This window comes from Triturus cristatus, chromosome 12 (genome assembly GCF_964204655.1).
Source record: "Triturus cristatus chromosome 12, aTriCri1.1, whole genome shotgun sequence".
In the NCBI taxonomy this organism is placed as follows: domain Eukaryota; kingdom Metazoa; phylum Chordata; class Amphibia; order Caudata; family Salamandridae; genus Triturus; species Triturus cristatus.
The window spans coordinates 33,312,632-33,325,366 of NC_140595.1; positions in this window are offsets into that span (position 1 = coordinate 33,312,632).

Sequence of the window (12,735 nt, forward strand, 5' to 3'; positions counted from 1 at the left end):
TTTTCAAAGGAGCGGAGAGGGGAAGGAAAATAAACTATTTCGATTTCCTCCCTGTATCTACAATTGCTGCCTAGTTCAATTAAATAAGTCAATTTCGCTTACTCAAAAGTAGTGTGTGCGATGAACCCCAAGCTGAAGCCAGGAAGCAAAGTCACTTGGCCTTCATTAAAACCACAATTTTAAATTAACGTGAATGGCTCGCATTCTCGACACGCATTAGAGGAAGGTTGTTAGCATAGACTAGTGTGTACATTGCACTCAATTTGAGACCGGCTCTTGTGGAGTTGTAAAAGTGTTTGACTTGTAGCTGGATATCATTTTAATAAATATATATATATATATATATATATTTATTATTTTTTTAGAGCTTTTTTCTGGTTCCTAGCCCATTAGGTCTCCTGCCATGAATACAAGTGCTGTTTGCACAGTAAATTTAACATATTATCAAGGAGATTTTATTTTCCTTTCTTCTGTATTTTAGTTTATTTTTGATGAATACCTGTGCTGTAATTGTGCAAGGTTCTGTGAAGTTGCCAAATTCTGGCACACATCTCATTGTTTTTTTCACTTGCAGTTTCTTTTAAAGACTGTTCCCAAGTCAGTCTTATCAGTTTTTATCTAGTTGTTTTTAGTAATGGCTTAAAATAAGCGGTGACTAAATTGTAAATTAGTTGAATCTAAAATGCTAGACTTGCCCCTCCCCCATCCATCACTAATCTATCGTATGTCAGCGTTTTGAAATAGAAATAAAGTCGAGCAGATTTACTAACCTTTTAAAGACTGTGCTGGATAATTTTAATATTCTCTTTGTTGGAATGTAAAAGTGGTGTTTCTGATTATCGAAATCAATTTCTTTTTTAATTAACTACACATTGAACGTCTATTGGCATTTCACCAACTCTAACAAAGTTATAGAAGTCTTATTGAAATGCTTCAGTCATCATTTGGAGCCTGGGTACTTGCCAACAAACTGATAGAATTATGGTTAATTCAGTATCAGCCACTAATTGGTTTATTAAGTTGGGACGCGTATGATGACATCAGTCACGGCATGCTCTGATGCAGTTTGGTGCAGAAGTTTTGCCTTCCTAGCTTTTTTCGAGTCGCTACATTTTCAACCAGCTTGCCTTGTTTTCTTACATTGGACTTTCCTTTAGGTTCTAGTTAATAATTTTCCTTGACTTTAGAAACTCCGATGCTTAAAGTGGAACTAAGCAATGGTCTACAGCCTTGTTGTTTTTCTTTTTGCCATTTGAATAACCGTTCACTGACAGCGATGAGCAAATTATCCATTTTTACACTGCTGCAAACATTCTTGGACTTTGCCTTGCAAAATTCACCATAAAAAATAAAATAAACTCATATCCTGTCCCAAAATCGACTTATCCCAGCGAATCAATAAACCCACATTATGGCTTCCGGGTGACAAGCTGCGACCCAATTCATATACCCTTGAAAATACCCCATCATTTTAACTTTGTATAGTTGCATGTCTGCCTTTTAATACTTTGCAAAACAATTTTTGCATTATATTTTTAGAGGGCAAATTCATACGCCAAGTGTTCTTTAAAGTAAAGCTTGTGTTAACTGCATATCTCAAAGACCAAGGTCTTGAAAAATAAAATCATCATTCATATTGGAAAAATATCACCTGACTATCTATTTACCAACTGAAGAGCTGTTTTCTCTTCTTTTTTTGTCATCTGGTCTGCTTTGGACGTGTGACGCTGATTTCTTTTGGACTATTTAAAGAAGTGTATTCAGTAGGCAATGGTTGACAATGTGACTTTTCACTGAATAGTGTTTCAAGCATTGCCCTGCCTTGTGGGCCTGCTGTGGGTCCTGGAAGTCCTACGCCAGACGTCCCACCCCAGGCTATACTGGACCACCTTTCATTGGCACAGCTCTGTGTACGCGGGTATGCGCACGTCTTTGTATCTTTTCACACTATGATTGTCACAGTCATGATTGGGAAAATAAACGGCTTGGCGGGAAAGGTAATTGTGGCACAATGTAGCGCTTATACTGTGGGGCTTTGAGGCACTATTCTCTGCTACACAGATTGTGCTGTATGAGGATTGGCATCTTTTGAGGTACAGCGGAAGCCATCTTTGGTCTTGCTGTGATGGACATATCCTATTTTACGTGCACTTTATTGGCCCAGTCAGTTTGTGTTCTGCAACGATGATCTGCATATAGCGCTGTGTTTTCGTTGCCATATTTTGTAATCTATTTGTTGTATTTTTGGGCGCAATAATAGGGTTTCCGTTCACGATAGATATTTTTTTTCTGTGGCACTATGATTGACATAGTCTTCACCTAGAATTTTTGTAATACTTTTTTGGCACATTGTTGGGTGTAATCTTTGGCACAAAGATCGATATGTTATGTGGCTCACTAACTGATGTTTTAAGGGGCACAGTGATTCCCATGTTAGGTGTAACAAGGAGAGGCTTAATCGGTGGCACAATGGTAATTGTACCGCGCGTACTCAAGCCAGGCATTGGCACATGCTTGGCACATTGAAAAGTATATTTTGTGCCAGAATGATGGACATATTCCCTGGTACAGGTGATCATTTTCTAAGACAACCGGGAGGAAGCTCGCCCAGGCCTCTTGCAAATCACCACCTCCGGTTGCGTGAATTTGGTTTTCCAGGTGGAGACTTGGCCGGTTATTGGGCAAATTCCACCAACACTTTTTTGGGTATAGAACCGCTCACGATGCACAGTCCCAGTTTGCTCCAGTCATTTTATTTGTTCCAACATCTGTCCCATTCACCCAACCTTTAACAGATGAAAGATGGCACTTGACAGCCGCCATCTTTCTCCCTCTTTGCTGTGCTCTGTCCGATTTCAAAGGTACATGCTACTTCGGTGCTTCATGGAGATGCATTGGTTCATTGTGCAACACAAAGTATCGTGTGCTTCTAACCCACTCGAAATGTGTCGACCAATAGCAAGGTGGGAGAAAGATGGCCGCAGCCAAGCTGTGAAACTTTTAAAAAAATGGTTAACTTGACTGTAGAAATGGTAAAATGACTGTATCGTTCTCGGATTTTGCATTGAGGATATTAAATGTGTAACTTGCCCATTAAGGTTTGATGACTTTTGTGTGGGAAACTCACAATTGCATGAAATATCTTCTGAATTGTTTGTAAAGTTTGTTTTTTTGTTCTTTCCCACAATAAAGTAAGGTTAGCCAGTTGTGAGCTGGGCCCCCCATCATTCTGCTTGCAGTGCTGTGCCCAAGCGAATAATATACACAGACTTTACAAGTCCTCCTCCCCCCCCCCCCCATCCCCCCTCCGCCTGGTTAAGTCGGAGCGTTGAGAAGTGTATTCCGGCATCAAGAGGATTTTTTTTTTTGTGGGTTCTGTTTTTTTTCTCTTTCTAACTTACCACTTTGTCTTTCTGTAAATTAAGCACTTAATTCTGGCAGTTTAAACTAATTTTCACTGCATAGCGAGGCAAGCTGTGAAATGGCCGGTCGAATGCTGGTTATTTTTGTAATTTGTAAATAAAATTAGTATTAACTTTTGAAAGTGTTAAATATACATATATATTATATATTTGTTCGCCACAGTAGTTTCAGACCGCAAAACAACTATGTTCCTGTTGGTAAATATTTCTTTTTCTTCTTTAGTGTCTAAACTGCTTATGATTGTTAACGTACGCCACATTTTCACACTTCGCCATCACTGGATTGCGGTGAGAGAGTTGCTGTTTTCCTACACTTGTGATCTGTGGGATACAGTAACTAAGAAATTGTGTCAGTTCCACGGTATGTGGTTGGCGCGCCATAGGCTATATGTTATATTTTGTGCCAATCCTGTCCCGTAGGGTATGGAAGCTGTGCCCAGTGGTATGGGTGTTGATGCTGTGTGGTACAGTACCTGTCGCAAGGTGTACTGTCTTATCAAAGGAGTTACGAGAGAACATCTGCTCTGGCACCCTTATTGCATAAATACAAAAATCCTGCCCTTTCAGTACGGTTGTGTACGGTAGCTGTGCATTGGCAAGAATCCCAGTGCAGACGTGAAGAGGCGCTATGCCATGGAGTGGAGTTTCCCAGTAGTGCTGGGCTGGTGTACAGTAGCTCGGCTGTGAACTCAGTAGCTAGTTGTGGGGTGCGGTGGTCGTTGCGCTACAGTAGAATCCCTGGTAGATGTGCCTTCTTACACAGCAGCTCTGCCCTTGGGCACCGGAGCTGTGCCAGGTGGCACTGTTGCCTCGTCGTGGCTCCAGTCGCTGTGCAGTGTGGCACAATAGCTGTGCAGTGGGATTGCGAGACACGTTCTCTAGTTTAGTATCGCGTCGTAGTGAGTAGAATCCATCCGCAAAGCACTTTTGATCTGAAGCCCATTCAAAACTTGTTTCCCATATTGTTAAAATGCAAAGTGTATTTTTTTTCTTTTGGGATCCCTCTGTCTGAGACTTATGTCTTTAAATGTCCATGAAAAAATCATTTTATTCATACATACGTGTGTGTGTGTGTCGTGAATGTGTTGGTCTTTGTAAGTACTTAGGCAATATGATTTGGGAGACAGCGAGTTGTCCTTTCGAAGTCTGTTTTTGCAGGGTGTTGGTGTCGTTCTAAGTAAATTTCAGCTTAAATTATTTTGCAACAAAACGGTTTAAAACAGGTTGAAATTTGTGCGTTTTGACGGGCCTCTTTAGGAATCTCTCAGATTGACGCTGTTTTTTCAGAACTTATTTTGCTTGATTTACGTGCCGTCCCCGTGTCCACCTAGAGCTGTGAGCACGTGCTTTGAATTACTTTATTATTAATTTTTCCAGAATGGAGGGCGTTTTATGAAACTTGAGTGATTTCTGTCAAACTCCTGAAAGCGAACGATGAAATGTCAACCCAAGTCACCATTTAAAACAGGTGCTTAATTCATACAGAAATTCCACTATCCTACTTTTGACAGAGGCTATGGTACAAACGGAGGCTTGGCTATCACTGCTTGATTTGTGTTTTTATTTTATTTTAGAGCCAGCTCTTGGTTTCTTATTTTGAATTTGTTACTTCCCCCCCCCCCTCAAAAGACATCTCTTAAAAGTTGGGTGTTGTGTTTGCATTTTTAAACTGTTAATATGCTTTCTGCAGTAGTCATCTGTTAAGAAATGCTTTCTTTTCCAAATGACAACTCTTTGAGTAGAGATTCTTTTTGCGGTTGTCTTCGCAAATTCGTTCATATGTTATCCTTTGTGGTTGCGCGTTCGGGGGCTCAGTGCATCTTTCATTGGATTCCTCATATGTCATCTCTAGACCACTAGCCTTTCTTTGCATCTCCCCAAACTCTTACCTTTCTTAGAAGTGAAAAGACCAGAACTTTGGCAACTCAGAGGATTCTGAAGTATGCAAAAGCCGAATTTTAGACCTGTAGAAAAATGAATATTATGACCGCGTTTGGACCACAACCTTCTTTAATTACCCAGAGTTCCCCAAGACACAGAATTGCCTCAAAGGTTCTAAAATAAACTCCTCTGTGTTGTTGTGTTGCCTCCTGCGGGCATCACTCCCCGTTGCTAGGGCCAGAATGGATTTAGGCTGCAAAAAGCGCGAATGCCAATGCAAAATTTCTTTACAAATTGTTACCTGGTGACACGGTCTTGAAATGATTGTGAGCATTGGCCATGGTCTCATCTTCTGCCATGCAGCATGTCAGGATCTGACTGTACACCTGCTAAGCACAAGCCAGCAATTGAACTCGGCTGACATCCCCATCTTTGTCTTTATTTCTGTGGCGGAAGATATCTCCTCTTGCTCACTCCTTTCTCCGTTCATGCATACAATTGTGCTAGAACACTTGTCGAAGCTTTTATCAATCTCTACATGAAATCTACCTTTTAAAATGTTATTTATTGAGGATTTTCTGTTGGTGGTATGGCTCATAGTACCCGCTTGTTTTGCCTGATTGTTTCTGTTGTGACCGAATTCGGACTGAGTCCGGACAATAGAGTTTGGTTTTCAGGATGGGGTGTAAGTACGCCTTGTGGCAAACGGGCCTACTACCACTCAAGAAGGTGTTTTGTTTTTTTACTTCTGTCGTGGTCTCTAGGGGAGCGCAGTTGTGCTAAGAGTTGACTAGTCTATAGTGAAAACGGAAGGGATATCAGAAAACTCCAGGTGGTTCCAGTCCGGGACTTTCATTTGGTAACCCAGATGCTCTCTGGGACTTATTCGCTTATTTTTCTTAAATTGAACTAAACTACCATATCACCACGTGGCGTAAAACGTGAGTCAAGGACTGGAAGTATCGTGCCTCCAGCGACACGGGAGCATCGCATAACCATAGAAATCAGGAAAATTCATTTCAAACTCGTGCTTTGATAGGTCGATAGGGTAAAGTGAGTTTGCATGTCAAGCTGAGCATCCTATGTGATTGACTCTGAACCAGCCCCTTCTGCTCACCTGTGGGGAAATGCTCCATTTTCCCTGTGGGTCTATCCTCCTCAGGATATAGACACAGTTTGCATTGAACTTGATGCAATTATTAACTTTGTGTGTCAAACTCTGCCCTCTTTAAAAGTGGTTGAGGTTCGGCCCAGGACAGTGCTGAAAGAAACATGCACTGCTCTTGTCCATCTCTTAAACACATTTTACAGCACTGTAGCCGACCAGAGGCATCACTGCTGGTACCATTCAAGTCAAGTCTAGTGTAAAAACAGAATGCCAAACACAACATATACACTCACTCACACACTCTCGTACACACACTCACACACTCAAACAGGTGCTTTCCACGTATCGTAAATGAAATGAAGGCAGATTCAATTGCATTTTAGGTGATGTTTTGTAAAGACTTTTATTCTTCTGTGTTTAAAAGAAATTGCTGCTCCCTTTATTTCTCTGTGCACATAGTTTGGTCCCAGAATGCTGTGTTTAGTCTTTTTTTTTTTTTTTTTGCAGATACCTCTTGTTTGAAATAAATAAGTTAAAAGGATCAAAAATGTGCCATAGTTTAAAAAATTTAAAACTAAACTGAAAAAAAAGAAAGAAAAAAAATAAGAAAAGCTTGATTTATTTTTCAATGTTTTCATACACGAGCCAAGCAGCGACATGTACAGAAAGTATCTTTGACTATTAAAAGAAATTCTTGCTGTGTGTAAATTATTCAACAATTAACTGTTTATATTAAAATTATGAAAATAAAATTATCCAAGAGTATTGTGAAGTTTTCTGTCTCTCTCTTATGCTGGCTTGCGCCGTCCAATCATAATCGGAAAACTGGTAAGGTGGGGGTAAATGATGTTTCAAGTTTATAAAACTTCCTTCAAAGGCAAAGAAGAGAATGTTTCACTCTTTCCAGTGAGATGCACCGAAAAGTACAATAGGTGTAGGGGAGAAGGGTTAGGTTAGGCACACGCAGTGGAGAAGGTGAGGGGATACGCTGAAAACAGTACACTAAATTGCATTGTCCACCAGGCATACAAGTTGGCATCTACTGAGAACTTCCAAAAGTGGCCTTTGAAACCGCTGTCTTGCTTTGTTCTGGTGCCTTTGCAACTTCCTCTTGTCTCCGGGTCATGAAGCGTATAGCTCAGAGTAGACCTCCAGGAGCTACACAGTGGCTTCGGAAATACATTAAAGCAAGAAGGAACATTGAGTAGAAAAATATTTAGTAGACTCATTGCCAAAGATGGAAGAGAACTGGTGCCATGACTTGCACACAGTTTGAAAGAAGTTGAGCAGACATGTTGTTTGAAAAAGGGCAGGTGTCCTATTTATTTAAATAAGGTAGGATTGGGAGAAGGCAGAAGTTAGCGCTGCTCGCTTTTGGAATGGCTGGTGCTATCATGGCAGACTTTGTCGATCACCGGTTGTTTCAAGCGTGGGTAGCTTACGTCTTCCAACTAATGCTTCGTCAGCAGGTTGAGCCACCTGGTACTTTCAGTATCTCCAAGTTTTATAGGAAAGTGAATTTTCTCCTTTGTTTCAAAGTAAGGTAGGTGTAAACTTTGGAACATTGGGATGGTGTGTTCATGCGTGTCACTTCCTGCAGTTACGAAGAAGCAGCCTCTGGTAGCGCCTAGTGTGTCTCTTCACGATGTCAAATGTAGGAGGTCACTTACACCTTTTATTCCGGAGTCTTACATAGTCACCGGCGCCCAGAGAACATGAGCCCTTGAAGAGGGATTTTAGAGTTAAGGAGAAAATAAGTGGAGTACGAAGGGACAATTAACTCTTAATAAATGGCGTGTTTTCTCTTCTGTTCTAGATCCAGTCACGCGACTATCTCTCACGCAAATGTGCAGTTTTGCAGGGTGGACGTAGCCTAGATTCACATGATGTGCATTATTCTGCCAAATAGTGGTTCGGTCAGGAAGTATTCGTTGAAGTGAACAAAGTTTTATATTTGAGCACCATCCGTAGGCTGAGTAAGTATGACTCACAACGACATTGTTCTTAGGTTCTCAGGACCTCAAAACATATTCGCGATCTTCAGATATTTATTTCAATTGCTGCTGTGTTCGGAAGTGAGACGTGAGATTTGCTGATCAAGACTTAAATTGGAAGGCCAGACTGACCCCAATATTAGCATCGAATACTGCAGATGGTGGCACCAGTCAGGAGGCTGACAGAGTGGCATTGAACGGGGCAGCTTTTACGCAGTGCTCAACCGTATGATGTGAGGGCAGTTGTTTTTGCTGCAAACCAATAAGTTTTTGTAAGGCATTATGTGGATTCCAGATACTAATTCGAATGGATTAGGAGAAATGGACCAGGACCATATATGGCTAAATATCCAGTCGGAGCACGCCGCTTTATTCAATGTTAACTTAAGTTTGAAGCCTCGTCTTAACATTGAATACCAGCTTCATGGTCATGCAGACGCCACCTAGGTTGCGCAATTTGAGGACAGTACCTGTCTGAAAAATGAAACCGATTCTCCACAAGAGGAGTTGGGTCATTCCCTTCCAGACCCTGACCACCAGATGAGTTCATCATGCTGAAAGCTGGAAGCGGGAAGGGATAATGACTACTTCCGGCTGGAGATGCTACATCCTTTACAATGTAATAGCCCATTTCTTCCCGTTACCGAGTGTCCTACAGCAGGGGAGGGTGGCGTTCGAACATCCAACAGCTCGCAAAGTAGTAACTCCACTGGTTGAGAAAAAAATATTTGAAACCATCTTCAATTGTGGTTACAGAGCAGAAGAGGTCGACAATCCTGCACCATCAGCCCTCGGACAGATAAAAATGGAGAGAGTGGTTATAGTGGGAAGGAAGGTTGAAGGAACCTCCACGCGATGTCGTGTTTCAGTTATCATGTCCTGTTGAGTCGCTGTTGTCCTCAACAGTGGAAGGAAATTGAAGAACTCTCACAACACCTTCCAAAAGAGCATAACACAGAGCAAAAGCTATATTACAAGAGGGTGAAACTATTTTATATACATGTTCAAGGCCCTTGCCAGGCTCTGCGGCCAGCTCCGTGCCAAGTTGGCCTGATGCTGGCATGCGAGGTTGCACACTTCTGGATTCAAAACAGAAGTACGGTCAAATACAATTTGACTCATATTTTTTAGGAAAATAACTATTTGGGTGATGAGTAGACCTAGAAAAATGCGAAGCCGCCAGGGTAATGTGACGCGTGGAGCGTGGAGATAGCTGGCAATCAAATATCGCAGACACTGAGCGGATTGGCTGTGAAAAAGCAGAGTGCAGAAGGTTCTAAATGGTGGCTGGCAGTGGCCTGAGAAAGAGATCATTGAGACCACCAACCCCCAGAGTTACGAAAACAGATGCTTCACACCCCGGGTGGGCTGCAAATCTGAAGAACCCGCACTGGAGATCAGACCATGTGTTCACAAGTACAAATTTGACGCACTCAACACTGTGTTTCTGACTTTAAGGGCTGTTCAAAGTCTGATCTAGAGACAACACCCGCACACTGTTGCATAAACAAGCAGGGAGGAACAAAGTCCTGAACACTCGAGGTTGGCACAGAAAATGTGTTGATTGACAAAATGTAGCTGGAGGCACAGCACGTGCTAGATGAAAACAATGCAAAGGCCGACTCACTATCAGACAGACCTGTATTTGCCAAAAACGGCAACTACTTCCGGAAGCAGTTGACAGCTTTACAATATGGAAAAAAAACAGGTAATAATGCAAAGTGCCCAAACTTCACCGCCAGATACCCAAATCCTGTGCCTCTGGGCAGCACACTTGCTCTGAACCGGTAGGGTATGATGGAATACTCCAACCCGTGCAGAGTTTCATACAAGACCATGCTGAAGGTAGCCCCACCGCGAGTACGACAACCATGGTGATCCCTCCTAGTGACTAATTTGCAGCAAATGTTGTGAGTATGGCTGAGCTTCCCACGCCTGCTAGCAGTAGTAAAGGGGAAAGTATATTACCCAGAGTCCAAGAGCTCGAACTTTGCAGTGTGGCATCCAAAGCCAAAGAATTGCAGCACTTTGTGTGACCACAGAAATGCACGGAAATCAGAAGAGACGCTAGCCAGCCGACAACACAACATTGGTAGACCACAAAATCCATGCTTGGTGAAAAGCAATGTTAAAAACAATGATTATAAATAGGGCTCCACCTTTAATTTTTTTATTTTTTTAGCTTTTCCGTCTGTATTTATCCATATTTATTTTGTGTTTTGCGGATAAATGAAGTTGTAAAACTGTACATTTCCACATTTATTTAACTGATACACGTGCACTCACATTTTGTCATGTTTTAGCTATTTAAGCTGTCAAATATTACATAACGATACATCCACTGGTAAATACTAGCATTATACCACAAATGTATGTTAACATATGCCTTTATTTAAAGAAATTGCATCCTGTTATTTAATTTCCCCTGCTGTCCATCTGCTCATCTGTTGGCCTATAATTCATGAAAGACAGCACGGAGTCACCTAGAAGGAGCCCAATTTTCTGTATTTATCCACTTTTAAAAATAAATGCAGACAGTAAACACATTATTTTCTGTCTTTATCTATCTCTAAAAAACAGTAAAAACTGAAAACTCTGAGCCTTAACTATAAAACCGAAATAACACACGAGGATTATTATTCAGTACTGGATGTTGTTACTAGGCTGCTTAGTAAACTCTTCTTGTGGAAAAATGTGTGAAGTCCTCATGAGATGGCAGCAGTTTTCTCGAGTGAAAAGCTGACTTCATTATCTTCTGCAGTCCTCGCTTTGTCGTGCCAACTCCAGAGCAAGGCTGTGCTTTCTGTGATGGGTGAGCTAACGTACATTGTACAGCACAGGATAACAAAATAGCAGCCTATTTAAAATATGTGTAAGTGTGCATTCATGCTAATGCTTAGGTAAGATTTGTCCCCTGGCGCGCAGAGGTGCTGCTGCTGCAAAAAAATTCCGGATCCTGTCTGACGCCTGGGGATAATTCTAAGTTAAGGAATCTGCGGCTAGACAACGTCTCTACCAGATACTTCGTTACCGAAGGTAAGTAACTCATACGACAATGAATACAGTATGATATAGATAAACATACATTCTCACTCACCAGGCAAAGCTCTGCAGGTAAAGGAGGTGGATTTGGAGGCAGTGATGGCCTCCTATACCCCCCCCCTGCAGATCTCGTCCCCCTTTCCTCTATTCGCCCAAGGCTCTAGTAGGAAATTATACTATTGTAGTGTACACATTAGGGTGGCTGTGTAGTTTTACTTGTGAAAGGCAGCATCCATGTGGAGAAGAGAAAGCAGTGTTGGTACAGAGATGTCTCACCCTCGTGCGGAACAAAGCCGTTCTGGAGCTGAGTGAACATGGCTGAGTACGTCTACACGAAGAATGCGTGATCGAGAGCTTGGTCCTACCCCTGTCCAGTAACACACGAACTTGAAGAATACCTGCTGGAGACAAGGTGCTCGCTCAACTAACATTTCATGCAATGCGCTGCGTTGCATGGAAGGGAGATATCAGAAATGCGCCATATATACAAGAATGTGGCGCATTTCTGCTGCCTCCTTGTGCTGGCTCACTGTGTGCTGACTCGAGCCAAAGAAGTCACCAGTGCACCATCGTGCGAGTCTGCCTGTGTTACTCCAAAGTTTACAAATCTTATTAAATCTGGGAATGCTCTTTAATAAAAAGGTGCAGGGCTTTAAGTGGGGTGAAAAAACTGGGGGGGGGGGGGGGTCTCTCAAAGGGTCATGACCAATGTAATTAAGGGCGTGGCTTAAACACGTAAGCTAAAAATATTGTGCTTAGCACAGTGTGCTGGCCGACTTGTATTTTGCTGTTTCTGTCATTGCATCCAGATATGATACAACAAGTAACATCCAGATATATGATACAACAAGTAACATTATACATACAACAAGTCAGGACTATTGGCTTTGCCAATGGTTTTTAGTTGCATAAGATAAATAAGCAGGAACTATGGCTTGTATATAATATTGAAAAATCTTCCAGCTAATGCCCTGGTCACATCACGACAATGTTGCTGCTCCTGAGTTTCAAGAAGAGAAGGGAAATCCAGAGAGAAAATGACTCATTAAAGGATTTCCCTTCCCCTACAAGGTTCACCTGGCATGACGTCATGCCGTAACTTCTCCCCTAATGAGAAGTGAGCAGCGCACATCCATGTGCCTGCTGTCACTGCAGTCCGGAAAAAACGGACCGCCTGTGCCAGGGCACAAAACAGAGCCCAATAGAGACCCATTTCGAGGCCCCCTTTAAAAAAGTGCAGGTGCTCAGCACCGGTGAGACCTGGCCCACTTAAAGCCCTGCATGGGTG